At 37.7% G+C, this 15733-nt stretch overlaps 1 non-coding gene across 1 annotated transcript; it reads left to right on the forward strand.

Annotated features, from left to right (window-relative positions):
* Positions 1-393: 393 nt before the first annotated feature.
* LOC129733477 (small nucleolar RNA U3) lies at positions 394-600 on the forward strand. Its single transcript, XR_008729562.1, has one exon. It is a non-coding gene; the product is annotated as a small nucleolar RNA U3 (small nucleolar RNA).
* Positions 601-15733: the final 15133 nt, after the last annotated feature.

The raw sequence follows: 15733 nt of genomic DNA on the forward strand, positions 1-15733 counted from the left end.
GCCCTTTAACCATCAATTTCAGTTATTGAAGATTATGGTTAACTATACAGCATATGAGCTTAAATGTACTCCTCAATGATTCCCGAACCCGTAAAAATTATTTAAAATGTACAACCATTCCTAGAATCAAGAAATAACATATATATCTGGCACCATTGGTCGCACGACGGTATGAAAGCTCTCAATGCTGTCACAAAGTAAGCTAATCGCACTCGCTGACGAACGGCATTTGCTGCTTCTCTCTTCTACAGCTACTCTTCACACTCACCACATGGGAAGGTGGTGAATCATCAGAGAGTGCTTTTGCTTGAATGGCACAGTCGACTGAGTTGCCGATCGCTAGCGTAACACGGCAAGTGAAAATGGATTGAGCGGCGAAAAGCTCGTTTCGGCAAGACTGTGCTTCACAGGATCATTTCTGTAGGCTAGTTTTCACTACAAGTTTTTTCCAACAGGAAAAGATTTCCCACCCGCGATGATGAGATGCAGTGTCCAAGCCGGAGCGTGAAACTTGGTAGAGCTATGGTTTATCTATCAGGATAGATCTCTCTGCTACTGAAGATCGGCTCGTTCGCAAGGTTTGGACGCAATCTGAGTGGTGTTTTTGCTAAAATTTAATCTCTTTTAATAAAATAAATTAAGTTGAACAAAAATACAAAAAATTGGTCACCTTCCAGAAGATAGTTCCTTCTTCACGGACGGATCTGTAATGGATGGACATTCCGGATATGGCGTTTTCAACACGGATCATCGCATATCCCGCAAATTGGCACAACCATGCGCCATATACGTAGCTGAATTGGCTGCCATACACAATTCGCTGCGAATTATCGAGCTCAAGACACCAGGCAATTATTTCATCTTTTCGGACAGCCTCAGTTCTATCGAAGCTCTCCGATCGATTAAACCGGTCAAGCACCCGTCCTATTTCCTCCCAGAAATTAGACGGATATTAGAAGTGCTGGTTGATCGGTCTTTCATTATCTGCTTTGTGTGGGTCCCCTCTCATTGCTCAATCCCAGGCAATGAAGAAGCTGATTTATTAACAAAAAGGGGTGCCATAGAAGGAGATATATTTGATAGACCGATCACCTATACCGAGTATTTTCATCTGCCCCGACAACTGGCTCTGGAAAACTGGCAGGAAAAGTGGGATAAAGACGACCTTGGGCGATGGATGCACTCGATCTCGCCCAAAGTGTCTACAAAAGCTTGGTTCAAAGGGTTAGATTTATCTCGTGATTTCATTCGAGTTATTTCGCGCCTAATGTCCAATCACTATGTTGCAAACGCACACCTCTATCGAATAAACTTAGTCGATAGTAATCTGTGCGAATGTGGAGGGTACGAAGATATTGACCACATAGTCTTCGTATGCCCTAAGTACCACAGAGCAAGGGCCAAGCTTATAGATTCTCTCCGGAAACAGAAAGTGACGTTTACAATGCAAGTACGGGATGTGCTTGCTAGCCGCAACCCCGCGCTTGTAATACCCATTCACGACTTTTTAAGAGATATCAAGTATCGAATTTGATTATCTCTATGCTTTCTCTCCTAATTTCTCCCAACACAACAATCTTAAAAAGTTTCACACTAATTCTGTTTTTTTTTTCTTCTTTCTTTCGTTCATCTTTTTTATAGAAACATGAATCATCGCTTCTTTTTGAGAGACATGATCAACCGAACTTAGATATAAGTTTTGATTTCAAAGAGATAAGGAACCATCACCCTCAACGAATAGTAGTAAGGATTAGTATTTAGTTATAAAGAGAAAAACTTTGATGGTAATGTTAGTCGTAGGCTTAAATGACATGTATTTTTAAATTGTATTTTTGAAAGAGAAAAGATGAGAGGGTTTTTATGCCTGTTTGAGGAGGAGCAGTCGGGATACAGGCTCTACTCAAGCTGGCTTTTCCCTACTCCAAAAGATATTCGGCCCTGTTATGCTTCGCGGTTGGGCCTAAATAAATATTAGAGTTAAAAAAAAAATTATGAATTGAGCAGCATTTTCACTACGCGCACGATTGCTCTATCAGAAAAAAAGCACAAAGTCCAAAACGTAAACAAAGTTTCCACTAACTGTCAGAAAAGTGAGGTTAAAGAGATTCGGTGAGATAGTCTATACATATATACACACTTAACTGCATTATGTTTTCTCGGTGAAGTAAAATACCGTACTACTTGAAAACATTTTAGTTTACCGTTGTTCAGTAAAAAAAATACTGAGAAATCGCAAACCGAACGTGTTTACCGGAATACCGTAAATTTGGTTACCGAAAAAAACCGTGAAACCGAAAATTTCCGAGTTCAGTAAACTAAAATACCGAATCTCGGAACCTTCAACCGAGATTTCGTCGAACCAAAATCTCTTACCGAGATTCCGAAAAACTGAACTGTCAAAATAACGCGTGCTTCACCAACAGTTTTTTTTTTTTCGTATTCCGGTTAAGAAAGAAAAAAGGAGCAGGTTTTGCGGCTGATTATTATTATGGAGCAATCTGCAATGTTCAGATTAACTAAAATATTGAGTAAGTATACACTATTTTTTCTCAGATCTTCATCCAATTTTATAGGTTATCAATTCACTTCACAGGATGGAATTCCTCAGTTTGTACCAATGCTGTGTTTACTTGAATCAGTTGAGTGATAAATTAATAAATTAATTTGTATATTTAATTATTTTGATCATATTCTGAAAAATAAAGAAATTGCAAAATACGTAACTCAGTAAATTTTTTCGGTAAACATTACCGAGAACCTCGTTAAAGTTTGACAGGTTTTTGATTTTTTGCTTTTACAGAATCTCGGTGTTTTGATGTATTACCGAGATTTTTACCGAGAACTCAGCTGTTGAAATCTCGGTAATTTATTTTACCGTGCTCGGTGATAATATCCAAGTGTGTATGACCTGCTGCGGACTGAATCACAGTGAAATAAATAAACTCTCGAACGAGCAAGCTAGGCAAGAGGTAGAGTCTGGGCTGCCAAGTATACAGATTTTTCTGTATTATACAGATTTTCAGACAACGATACAGAAATTATACAGAATACAGAATTCATACAGAATTTTGATTTATAATTCAGAATTTCAGCAATCGAATTTTTAAAATTTCGGTTTAAAATTGTGATGTATCAAAGAATGTTCGAACTAAAGAACTGCTACCTCTGCCTCACAAACATATTTCATCCGAACTAGTAATAATCAGAGGGAGAGATATGCGAAGAGAATGTTGTGAGCCAAACGAACATGTCAAAATCCGAGCCAAACGAACAAGAAAGGTAACAGATTGAGAGGTATTGATATTAGGTACAATAAAGAATATTTATATTTTCACACGTTTTTCGTGTTCTTTTACTAATTAATGAATTGAGTATGCTCCAAAGTTGCTTTATCACAGTGATTTTTAACTGGTGGTTTACAAACCTTTTGTATGGTCAACAAAATAATGATCAATTATGGTCAAAGTATATAAAATTTAACCTAAATATAAAATTTAACACCTTCACGGCATTCATGATGCACTTTATTATTCCCCCGTCAAAAATCAGCTATACGAGTCGAATGAAAAAGTTAGTCAATATTACGCTTTGAGAAGAGATCTGGCACCCCTGACATGTGAAACCTAGTTGCCAAATTGGCGGCTTTTTTCATCGCTTATCTCTCTCTCTCAGTATATCTAATCCGAACATCAGTAACTGAGTTAATGTACAGCGCTAAGCAGAGGCAAGGCGAACCGTCTCCGCAACGCAGAACGCTCCAGTATGTAAACGGCCTTAGCCGCCAAACTGGCCGATTCGCTTGAGGCAATTCACGGGTGACGTTTATTGCTTGTACGTTTGTTATTGCTGCTGTTTTCAAGTTGCAAAACCAAAATACAACCGAACACGAAATTTTTTAATGTCGGAGAAAAAAATCTCTAATCGTCTAGGAAATTTTTTTCTATGGCTAAATTACACCCTCAGCCCGTTTCCGCATCGCATTTTTTGCATCCTCGAAAAAATCACATACATTGCCTACTTTACAACATAAATAATATTCTATTGTTGTTTGAAGGATTGCCATTTGCAATACTAGAGCAACCGATCGGACAACGTTTGTATTTCACGCTTCTCGATCCAGATTGCATCCAAGTTGCGATCTCTTGAACAAACCTGAGGCTGATTGCAACTGTCTGGTGGATTACCTAATCCACAGTACGCAGTGTTGTTGCGAGTAATTTTGTGTGAGAGAAAAAGAGAGCAATATTTTTTGCAACGTTTTCTCGGTTTTCACGAGCAGTCTGACTGTTCCGAATAAGAATTTTCATAGGTGCGAACGAGCTTTAAAATCTGTTTCCTCGTCCAAAGTGGAATATTTGCAGCTGATTGTATTTGTCTTGTATTTGCGTTGACGACAACCAACGCTCTTCTTTTGCCGACAATCACGCTCTTTTTTTACCCTTTTATTGCTTCTGTTTGACTTCTGCTGGGCATCTGGCATTTAACTAAGTCGGAAATTGCTTTTCTTTGATTTCTTTTGGACTTCCGACATTTGGCTAAGTTGGAAAACTTTGGAACAAAAATACCTGATTCGATTGCTTTCATAGAAAAATAAAACCTAGCCATAAACAGGAGTTTTCTTTCAAGAATTTTACCCAACTTTTTACGGTTTCAGGCGAGGTTTAAGGTCGTATTTCAAGCCCAGTAACCCTAAACCCGAGCACTTGCAGGCACACGAACAAGATACAGAAAAATACAAATTTTTTTACGTTTACATACAGATTTTTCAAAATAAAATCTGGCAGCTCTGGGTAGAGTGTTGTGCTTGTGCTTAATCATTTTGCTTCTCGACTGAAAGTTCATTTAAAATAAAAAAAAAACAAGATGTGATGAAAAATATTGACCAAAAACATTAATTATACACCTCAGCTACAAAACAGCGGAGCACAGTTTACTTTTTTGGACACAGTTTCACAACTATGAAATTAGGAGGTTTTTTCAAATCAGAAAGAAAATAAACAATCGGTACTCCCCTGTGAAAAAATTGTCGAGCTGTCAGTTCACGAACAGGATTCGCTAGTTGGGTGGCATTAGAGATACTCATAGCGAATTTCTTTATTCCACTGTGTTCGGGCAAATCTGCCGAGGAATAAAGAAACGACATCGCAATTAACGACGCAAGTGAGAAAGAGATAATTGTTTACGAACTAAGCACGTGCGATGGCGGGTTGAATCGTTTAAAATCTGTCCACGTGGTATGTTGATGGCCCCTAATTATTTTATTGGCCATACAAAAGGTTTGTGAACCACCAGTTAAAAATCACTGTGATAAAGTAATTTTGGAGCATTCTCAATTTATTGTTAAGCAATAGAACACGTGCCTATTGTGCCTGTGTTTAAAAACTTTATTGCAATATTTCTTTTTGGATCAATCAATATAAAAAATATATAAAAATATATATAAATTATGTTCGAAATCACGATTTTTTCAGTTTCAGGAAATTTGTATGACGCTACCAGCACAGCTCTGCCCCTGTTTACATAGTTGACGTAACAACCAACACCATCACTGCGTGGAAAACGCGGGAGACCATAGATCATTGCACACGAAAATTAACCTCACTTTTCTGACACTTCCCATGGGTTTGTTTACAATGTGTTCCATTCACTTTTTATGTGATAGGAGTGAAAATGAGTACGAAAAAGATGGGAAAATTCTCCGCCTATGCGAATTCGTTACTGTGATCTTTTGGTTTATTCTTGGAAATGCAATTTTGACCAAGACACTTCCGAATTTTTATTCGGGCCGAAAACTTTACTATGTAAACAAACCCGCGACAACTGTCAAATCCCTTTCTTCTTCTTGTTTTGTGACGTCATCGTGCAATGATCTATTTCAACAAAATAGTCTGTCAATTTCATAAACATTGATGTTTAAATCAAGGCCGCATGGATTTTACGGTTCTATCCGTGAACCGCTACGCCAGGTTATGCGAATAAACATGCATTTTTCTCGCAGATTGTTCCTAAAGCTTAACGTAAAAACCCGGCTTCTACCTACTCTGCCACGCAGTCGATTTACTAGCAATAATCGTGTATCGGTCAAACGTCAGTTTCTGTCCATCGGCAGCTTGACAAATGACACAAGCACTCAAATATTCACGCACATACGCATATATATTAGGGTGGGAAATCGTTATACGGAAAGATGAAAACTCAAAAGCAGAGAGCCAAAACAAAGTTTTTGTTGTTTCATTTGAACCCCTAAACAATGCTTCACCTGCTGGAAATCGATTACTCGTGCGGAGCTTGGCACATGACATGTCAAATTTATATGGAAATTGGGGAAACCTCCCTTTGCGCTCGTTTTTTTAGAGAGCTATCAATCAATCGACTTCCGGTTAGTTCAAATGAAACGAAAAAACATTGTTTTGGAAGATCGATTGAGTATATAAGTTTGAAGGTGGTAAAGTACAAAAAAGTGGTATAAAATGACGAAATACTTATTGTGGTATTTTAACTACCATTTTACGAAATAAGTTCCAAAACTGTTTCTACACCATACTGTTTCCAAGACATTTACAATTGGTGGAAAGATTTATTTGAAAATCCCACAGTGCACAGTGGTCTAAAATCGAAAAACAGTGATTTGACTGTGAAAAATAGATTTTATGTACCTAAAAAACCAACAGATTGCTTTCTCCAGCAAAGTGTGGAAAAATTTGAAATAAAAAAAATTGCTGAATACGCCGATGTCCTATCGGTACTTTCGACACGACAAAATAGAGTTTTTTGTGGAACACCCTTCTTTAAAATCTTTTTTTTTGTTTATAACTTTTTCTGTGATGGTCGAAACAATAAATTTAAATGGCGGGGGCCTAGCGTGGTTGGTAACGTCTCCGCCAACCACGCTCGACGCCTGGGTTCGAATCCCAACGCCGACATAGGTGTCGATGGTTGTGGGGTGGCATGATCCACTCACAACCAACCCAACTGGTCTAGATTCATGGGCGCAACTACGGGGGGCCTAGGGGGACTACAGCCCCCCCCCCTAGCAAGTTTTAAGCCCCCCCCCCCCCCCACTAGAATTTCCCATAGAATAATTGTAGTCAATATAAATACATCCCGTACTTCTTATCAGAGCATCAAAATCAACACAAATTAAGATGTCATCATTCATTGGCTGAGAACTAGTACTGTGCCCAGGATCGATTCTCAAACCTAGCTCTCTTACTTACCTCACCAATAAGATAAGAGCCGTGGTGGCTCGTGCTGTATCAAGGAGTTGTTGCCATGCTGCTCGGTCTTGGGCTGTGTTTCGCCAGTTCCCCAGACGTCTCATCACCCGCAAGTCTATTTCGATCTGGTCGAGCCATCGTGCACACTGCGCCTCCTAGTCCTGAACAGGGTTGCTGAAGAGAAGTGATTTCACAGGATTCCGGCATCCTTACAACGAGACCGGCCCTCTTCAAGCAGCGCGTGCAGCTCATGGTTCATGCAATGTCGCCATTATCCGTCGTCCGTCTGTACTCCACAATAAATAGTCCGCAGCACCTTCTGTTCGAAAACTCCAAGAGCGTTGAGGCCAGAAGCGTTGATGTATCGATTCCGTAGAGAACTACCGGTCGTATCAGGTACATCGTCAACTTTTTACTTCGTCGCACTAGACTCGATCGAAGTGGTCATGCCAATACCCCCACCACGATTGGTGCGTACGTTTGTATGTCAGAGAAAAAAAGCCGTCGATGAGAACATGGTCAATTTTGTTTGTTGTACGTTGGTCAGGTGATCTCCAGGTGGTTTCGTGGATGTCTTTTTGGGGAAAGCAGGTTTTTCGGACTGCCAGTCTGCAGGAAGCTGCGAAGTTGACGCATCCCTGGCCGTTGTCGTTCGTCACGGTGTGCAGGCTATGCGGGCTAATCACCGGCTTATATATGTCTTCCCTACCGACCTGAGCGTTCATGTCCCCAATCACGATCTTGATGTCTCTACGCGAGCAGCTATCGTAGAGTAGAGCTGTGCGTAGAACGTTTCTTTCTTTATATCGGGACGTTCTTCGTGAGGGCAGTAGGCATTGAGGATGGTGTAGTTGTAGAACTGGCCTTTTATTCGGTAAAGCTCCTGGAGCGCAACGAAGTGAAGTTCTAGCTGATCCAGCAGAATCCGGTCGGCATCCGGGGCGTTAAGCGATCTACTGTTACATGTACCGAGCTTCTAATCGTCGTTATTTCGTCACTAGATCATTGCGGGTAATTACGGTTCGTTTTCAATTCTTGATTGTTCGTTATATGTTTATTTTAGCATGCTGTTTTACTAGGGCTGCGATACCTAGTCTCGCGACGGGCCGCCGTCTTGGGTGTAGAGGCGAGACACCGCATTTCATAGTTCACCGTCCACTTCGGATTAGTCGCTGTTCGAGCTGCGCCTATCCTGGAAAACAGACGCTCAGACAAGCTGCTCTGCAAGGAGAACAACTACCGCTTCCCTGTCAGCATACGACCAAGTTCCCACCGGTTCCCCAATCTTCTCTTGGTTGCTCGTATTCCAATCGGTTCCTTGTGGAGTTAAGAATATGGCATTATGCCTTGAACCACACTGGGATCTATTTTATGTTGACTAGCACGGGTGTACTGCTGGTACGAAGTGCCCAGCCGTTTACCAAACCTAGTTCTCCTCAATATCGAATCAGTGTCAGCTGAGAGAGGTGGTCAAGATATTCAATACATCTTCGGAGATTTATTCCCGATTGAAGTGATTTTGTCTCCTGTTACGACACTATTTTATGCGTTTTTAAATAGGCGCATTGTAACTCTTTTTTCTATTTTTTTTTAAATGAAGTGTATGGAAACTAGAAATTTTCCCTAGTTGCGCCCATGTCTAGATTCAATCCTAGCCGACATCGGGAGATTTTCTGAGACGAAAAATTTCTGGGATCACGCCTTCCATCACATGAGGAAGTAAAGCCGTTGGCGCTGGTCCGTTAATAAACGGGTCGTGAGTTAGGGTCCTGGGTGGAGTCGCTTCCCTGGGCGTCGGTGATTGGCACAACAACAGTGGCAGAACTAAACCGACGGAAAATAGGCGAGGATAAAAAAAATTAACAAAGTTGGTAGGATGCTTAGTTGAATGAATGAAATCTTGAACATTTTGAATTGTTTTGACCATTGCAAACAAAATTATAGGCAAAAAACTGATTTTAGGGAAGGATATTCCACAAAAAACTCTGTTTTGTCGTGTCCAACGTACAGATAGGACATTGCAGTATTCTGCAATTGTTTTACTGTTAATTTTTTCCCACAACTGTGCTGAAGGAAGCAATCTGATATATTGAAAATTAAAGAAAATATTTTCTTTAACCTTACTGTTAGGTGGGTTTATCGAAAAACCAAAAACGCCAAAAATAAGGCCTTGTTCTATGAAACAATTTTGCTGAAGACATTGAGCACATAAAATCAATTTTTCATAGTCAAATCTAAAACGATCACGATTTTTCGAATTTAGACCACTGTGCACTGTAGGATTTTCAAATAAATCTTTCCACCAATTGTGAATGTCAAGAAATATAATGCTTGGAATGTGTGAAAACTATTTTGGAAGTTATTTCTTGAAATGTGCTTCACACTGATTATTTCGTCGTTTTTATATTATTCTTTGTACTTTACGATTTTCAAAGAGGGTATTAGGTATTCAGAAATGTACCGTACGACGATTTTGAAATTTTGACCAGAAATCCAGGACGTCTTAACGAATCAAATGGTGTACTCAGATCCTTTGGTGCATTTTTGACGTGGGACTACTTCTTTGTTTACTATACTGAGATGCATTCTGTAAAACTGGAAATGAAACAGGTAAATGTTGCGTCAGATTTCAAACGTTAATAACAGTATAACCATATGATGGATAACAATAACCAATATGTTGTTCGATAGATAAAATGTAGAACAATTTTGTAATATGCTAGTTATCACTCTTATTTCATTGCTAAGCGGTAAAATTGATAAAAAGCTTCAATGAAAAATTTACGCGAACAATGAACCAATTACATGCGAGCATTCCTAGCACAGACGACGTGAATGAACACCAACCGTTCCCTGTGATATTCTTTGTTTGAATATCGAATAAAAAATTGACAGAGTCTACCCGTCCCAATAGGTCAATTTATTTTTGCTTCCATGAGCGTAGACTAATGTGATGTCTCGAAGGTAAAAGTTTTCCGAAAAGTTTGAAACAATCCTCATACTTGAACAAGTCCTAATCCTGCTTTCAGAACGTAATAAAAACTGATGTCTTGAAAGAAAACATACTGGTATAGGCAACAGTACCAGTGGAGCAGAAAGCAGCAAGTCTCTCGTCGTCTATGATTGCAGCGGTACTCTTCTATTCGTACATTTAAGTGGTTTGTGGCAGCATTTGTACTGCAGCGCGCGGTACTATTCGTATTGCAGTGGTACACTTCTGTTTGTACATTTCTATTCGTGTGCAATCGAGGAAAAACTGCAATGCTGCTGCTGATGGAGATTGACAGTTTATCTCATAAATATGATTACCATAAATTACCCAACAAGAATTGTACATTTTTGCAACGGTCATAAGTTATATTTAATATATTTTTTATTCGATATTCACTGAATAATCGTGACCGAATATTATTTTGAAAGTAAGATCCTTATTATAAATTTGATTTATTCGAAGTTAAATAAGACAAAACCATTCATTATGATAACGTAAATATTATTGGATTTGGTTTTTGAGGATATAGAGTTAATTCTGACTTTGACGCATTACGAGAAATTCTTGGTGCTTCTTCAACAAGAACGATAAGCTTGTGCTTTGTCAAATGCACAAAAAATTCTACAGGCATAATATCGCCAAATATAAACGTTATTTTTCCGAGTGTTGTTGAATATATTTCTAAGGCTGAAAATAAAAGTACGTAAGTCACCGAGCAAACACATTGATTCTGTCTGCGGACTCTGTATATTTTGGAACAAAAAATCCCCTAATTACAGTGTTTAGTCCCACGTCACCATTTCATACAATCCTAGGGCTGTATACCTTGTAGTATTTTTATAATAAGGCTGATACAAATTTCGAATTCTTTTTATGTCCAAGGTTATCGAAGTTAGCAAAGGGGGTGGCAAAAAATAAATAACACCGAGACTAAAAAAAAAAGAAATATCTTTGATCAAAGTTTGTGTGCAAGTTATGACGTTTATAACTTGCACTCAAATAAACGTTGAAAAATAACACTTTATTATTATTATTATTTATTTCGCTTGCTTTCGACGACACTCTCGCTGTCACCTGACTTGTTTGTTACGAAATTAAGCATTTATGCTGTCGGAAAACCAATGAAATGAACAAAACGGTTTGAGCTTTTTTTTTCTTCCCCTTCCAATATTCAAGATTTTTGAAGGGGGGGTGACATAAAATAAAAATAAAATTTGTAATGGCCTAACTGTCTATGGGAGCACCGTGCGGTGTAATTGGAATGCTTGAAAATAAAACCATTCAAAATAAAATATATTTAAAAAAGGAGAAAGTTCCCCCTATTGTGGTAACTATTGCTTCTGAATTTAACATTTTTTAAAGCGAACGTTTGTTTCCGGCGGTAAAGTTACCTATCAAATTGGCCGAAGAAGCGAATGCCGCTTTCTGACCCCGACGTTGAGGAATTGGAATCGTCTGCTTCAACTAGCTAACCCGGCAAACTTCGTCTCGCCCATTTTTGTGTTTAATTAAATCATTTGAAACATTCCAAATTCATTGATTCCTTGCTATTTGATTATAGTCTGCAAATGCACAACGAATCGGTCATAGGATATGAATCATATCCATCATATGATCAATTCAAAAGATAAATCGTGTGAAATGATTGGTTAGCGGGGGCCTAGCGTGGTTGGTAACGTCTCCGCCAACCACGCTCGACGCCTGCCACACCAAATTTTCATTGCTGGAAACCAGCAAAATTAAACTAACCGCGTTGTTCGATCCAATTTGTCTTAGTAGCCTAACGTAGGCTGTCCCTGGGAGGGGGAAACGAATAGAATTCTCCAGGTGCGTTTGTATTCGTGTGATGTTTACGATTTATTTTTTGTTAGCTGTAAGAATTTTTTGTCACCTGTGAGAACTGTCATCTGAAAGAGAGCATAAAAAACTACCGAGTTTGATTCACACTCTCACAAATTTCAATATACGCGTGTAAAGCGGGCCGTGTCGTAGTGTTTGTGTGTTTTCGCTTGGAGAACTCTATACAACACTCAAAATAGAGAGCACGTACATGCGTTGTTTTTTGATAGCGTGTAACTATCTTCTTGCTGTACGCATGCATGACTCAAACGGAGTTTTTAGTAACATCAGGAATACTGAATGTTGCAAATTTGTCTGTAAAACACAAATTTTTCGAGACTGTGTTTTTTTCAATTTGCCGTTGAATAAAATTTTTTTCGGAATATCGAGTTTATATTTGCGCAGACTTTCTGAAAATGTGTTCAAGAGCGTAACCTGTGAGGCAGATTTTTCGGGGTTTCATGCAGTTGCAAAAATTTCAAATCCCTCATCTCACTATTTTGTGAAACGAGAATCAACATTTGACCGTGATGAAGTGTGTTCGAAATTGTAACCAAAGCCTTAAATCCAGAAAAGCGCAATTTTGATAATCGAAGTACGCTAACATGATTATTATTGAAAGCTTATTAAATTTATTATTTAACGTTAAAATAAAGCAAAATATTTTGTAAAACGACAATGAATACAAAAACTGATTCCAATAAATATTTTTTCAAGCAACACGATACCTATCAGTTATGACAAAACTCATTACAAAAAACTGCTTTTTTTTCCTTTGGTTCGAATTGACAGTCGATGACAGCTCATTCTGGTTCATTTTGACAGTCACACTGCTTCGTACCCGTTTCTCCCCCCAGGGCTGTCCTATAGACCATTTCACGAACTGACAGGTGTTACGGATCCTGCTGATATTGATGCTGCTTTTACGTGCGTTATGTCAGCGGTTCCGAGCTTTCTGTCAAAATTTCATTCATGAATTGAGTGCAGTAACGTCTATTGTTGCCAACACGTTTCATCACTTTGACAGTTTACAAGTCTAAAAAAGGCAATAGACCATTTTACGAACTGACAGGTGTAGCGGATCCTGCTGATGTTGATGATGCTTTTACGTGCGTTATGTCAGCGGTTCCGTGCTTTGTGGTGAATAATATCTTTCAGTGTTGCTAGAACGTAGATTTAAAACAATCCAATTCAAATAAATACCAGAGTCTATGTTTAAGAGTCCCGCAAAGATGAAACCAAAGGAACCAAATCAGTGTCAAACGAGGGTACCAATCGAGCAATGTAAATAAACAAGGTGATAATGTTAGGAGTGGATGAAAAGTGTTGTAATTGAGCGTAATAAAGAATATGTGTTTTTCCGAAGTTTTACTTACACATTTTAATCCAACATTAAACCTGTACACTGGTTCACTTAAATTTAACGAAACATCACCGGTGTAATCTTTCAAAACTGTGTACCTTGTGAAGAATTTCATAGAATGATATTCGCTTATGCATGGTGAAAAACAGAACTGTATAGTTCTTGGCAACAAACGGCACAAAAACTGTGTTGCCGAAACGATAGATTTTCTCTTCGCGCGACTCTATATACCATAGACTCTGATAAATACCATGTCAAAAATATATTCAACATTCGCGCTTTTTATAAAGTTTTCAAAAAATATTAAACTCGATTAAAGAATAACGCCGATTTAAGTTATATCAATTTTTTAAAATAAACGAAATATTTTAACGGGTTCATCGGCATAATCAGTCCGTGTATACTAGCAAAAACGATTTGTTTTTTCTTATTCCGACAGTTTCGGTAACTTTATTTCACCTTTTTCAAATAAAGTCACCGAAACTGTCGGAATAAGAAAAAACAAACCGTTTTTGCTAGTATACACGGACTGATAAAGCCGATAAACCCGTTAAATTACCGGTTCAGTCGTTATATAAACAAATTAACGAAATGAATTAAAATTTAAAATAAACGAAAATGGGTTATGATCTCACGGAAAACCTTTATTAACAAATGAAAGGTTTACCAGCTTTGAACAACTTTGCATAGTTTTGATAATCCTGGTTGCGTTTGAAAGGGATTTGTAAAAATTAGGCGGATTCTGAAAGTTTCAAACATATTTTGGATCACGTTTTGTTCGTGGTACAGGCAAACTTCGATATAAGGTACATTTCGAAATTTGATTTGTACTTTATATCGAATTGTACCTTGTATCGAATCATGAAACATTTTCAACAATAGGGCTTCAAATACTTTATTTTGTTGTCTTTTGTCTACGTATAGTTTATTTTGGAAATAGTATCCAACTATAAGTGTGAACCGACTTGTTTTAAATACAATTCAAATTACATTTTTTTTGCTTTTTGAAGACTTTCAGCCGCGTCCAAAAAAGAGGTAGTCTAGAGCATAAAAAATTGAAAAAAATTCGAGCCGTTATGTTATTATTACTAGTTTTTATTTAACATTTATTTACAAACATACACATTTTTGTATCGAAAATACTTCGTTTTCCTTCTTGTTGTTTTTTAATTTTTGGTTCGATGAATAAGAACCATGAATATCTGCTTACGGATTGAGATCTTTTTCAATTATTTCTCCGTTCCTTAGGATTTGGAAACTTGCATTTTCCTCGTTGAATTTTAAAATGACCGTTTGAACTAACTTTTCATAATACATAAAAGTGGCCCATAAATGCACATTGCATAGTGGTTTAAAACGTGAAAAACGTGATCGTCAACCTTTTGAGTGTAAAAATGCCTTTTAAATGCTATAGTGTATTTGACAAGTTTTGTTAATATCTTAAGGAGAAACTTTTGATGCAAATAGATTCTTGATTAATCTGCCTAAAAGTGAGATTATAATTTTATTTATTTTATTACTTATCAAATCAAAGTGAAATCTTTAGCAAAGTTGTAGGTAATGTAGAATCATCATGTAGAAAAACTTTGCTGAAGACACTATGGTTCTATCTCATGAAAATAGACCATATACAGGTAGTTTCATAAACGCACATTCTCAAAATGTCTAAAAAAAAACAAATACCAATAAACTTTTTGGGGTGTGATTTAAGAGGCCTACTATGTCCTAGACATTTTTTCATATTTGAGAAATACATTATTCTGCCGAACATACTTTAAGCATATTTTCAACTTTTTCCTAGGTTCCATGACGTTTTTGATAAAAATGCTCTTTTTTAAATCAAAATTTGTTTTAGCTGATAGAGTGTTCAAGTGCGGTTTATGAGAGAAAAACTGGGTTTGGAACATTTTTTTGAGCATTGTATTTTTAATTCCACACAGATTGTTCACGGGTCAAACTTAAGGTTATTTTTTTTATCAGCTCACCCGTTCCCATCCACACTATATCATGTTTTCTCGGCAAAATTAAATTTTTGTACGTTTTTTAAACTTCCGCTGAGTGTAACGTAATTTATGGACACTTCCTAAATAACCAATAGTAAGCAGAAACGTTGACAAGATATGTTGTTTATAGAAGTTTCCATAGCAATTTCGGAGTTATTTGTAACATAATATAAAAATGTACCTTATATCGAGGTAAAATGTACCTTACACACTTAAATTTTTTTGCCGGATCTCGGTAATTTTTGCCGAGAACGGCACCATTGAGTGCTCGGTTAGAAAAAAAATGACAGCTGTCACATTTTTTCGAAAATCTCGGTTC

This window comes from Wyeomyia smithii, chromosome 3 (assembly GCF_029784165.1).
Source record: "Wyeomyia smithii strain HCP4-BCI-WySm-NY-G18 chromosome 3, ASM2978416v1, whole genome shotgun sequence".
Lineage (NCBI taxonomy): Eukaryota > Metazoa > Arthropoda > Insecta > Diptera > Culicidae > Wyeomyia > Wyeomyia smithii.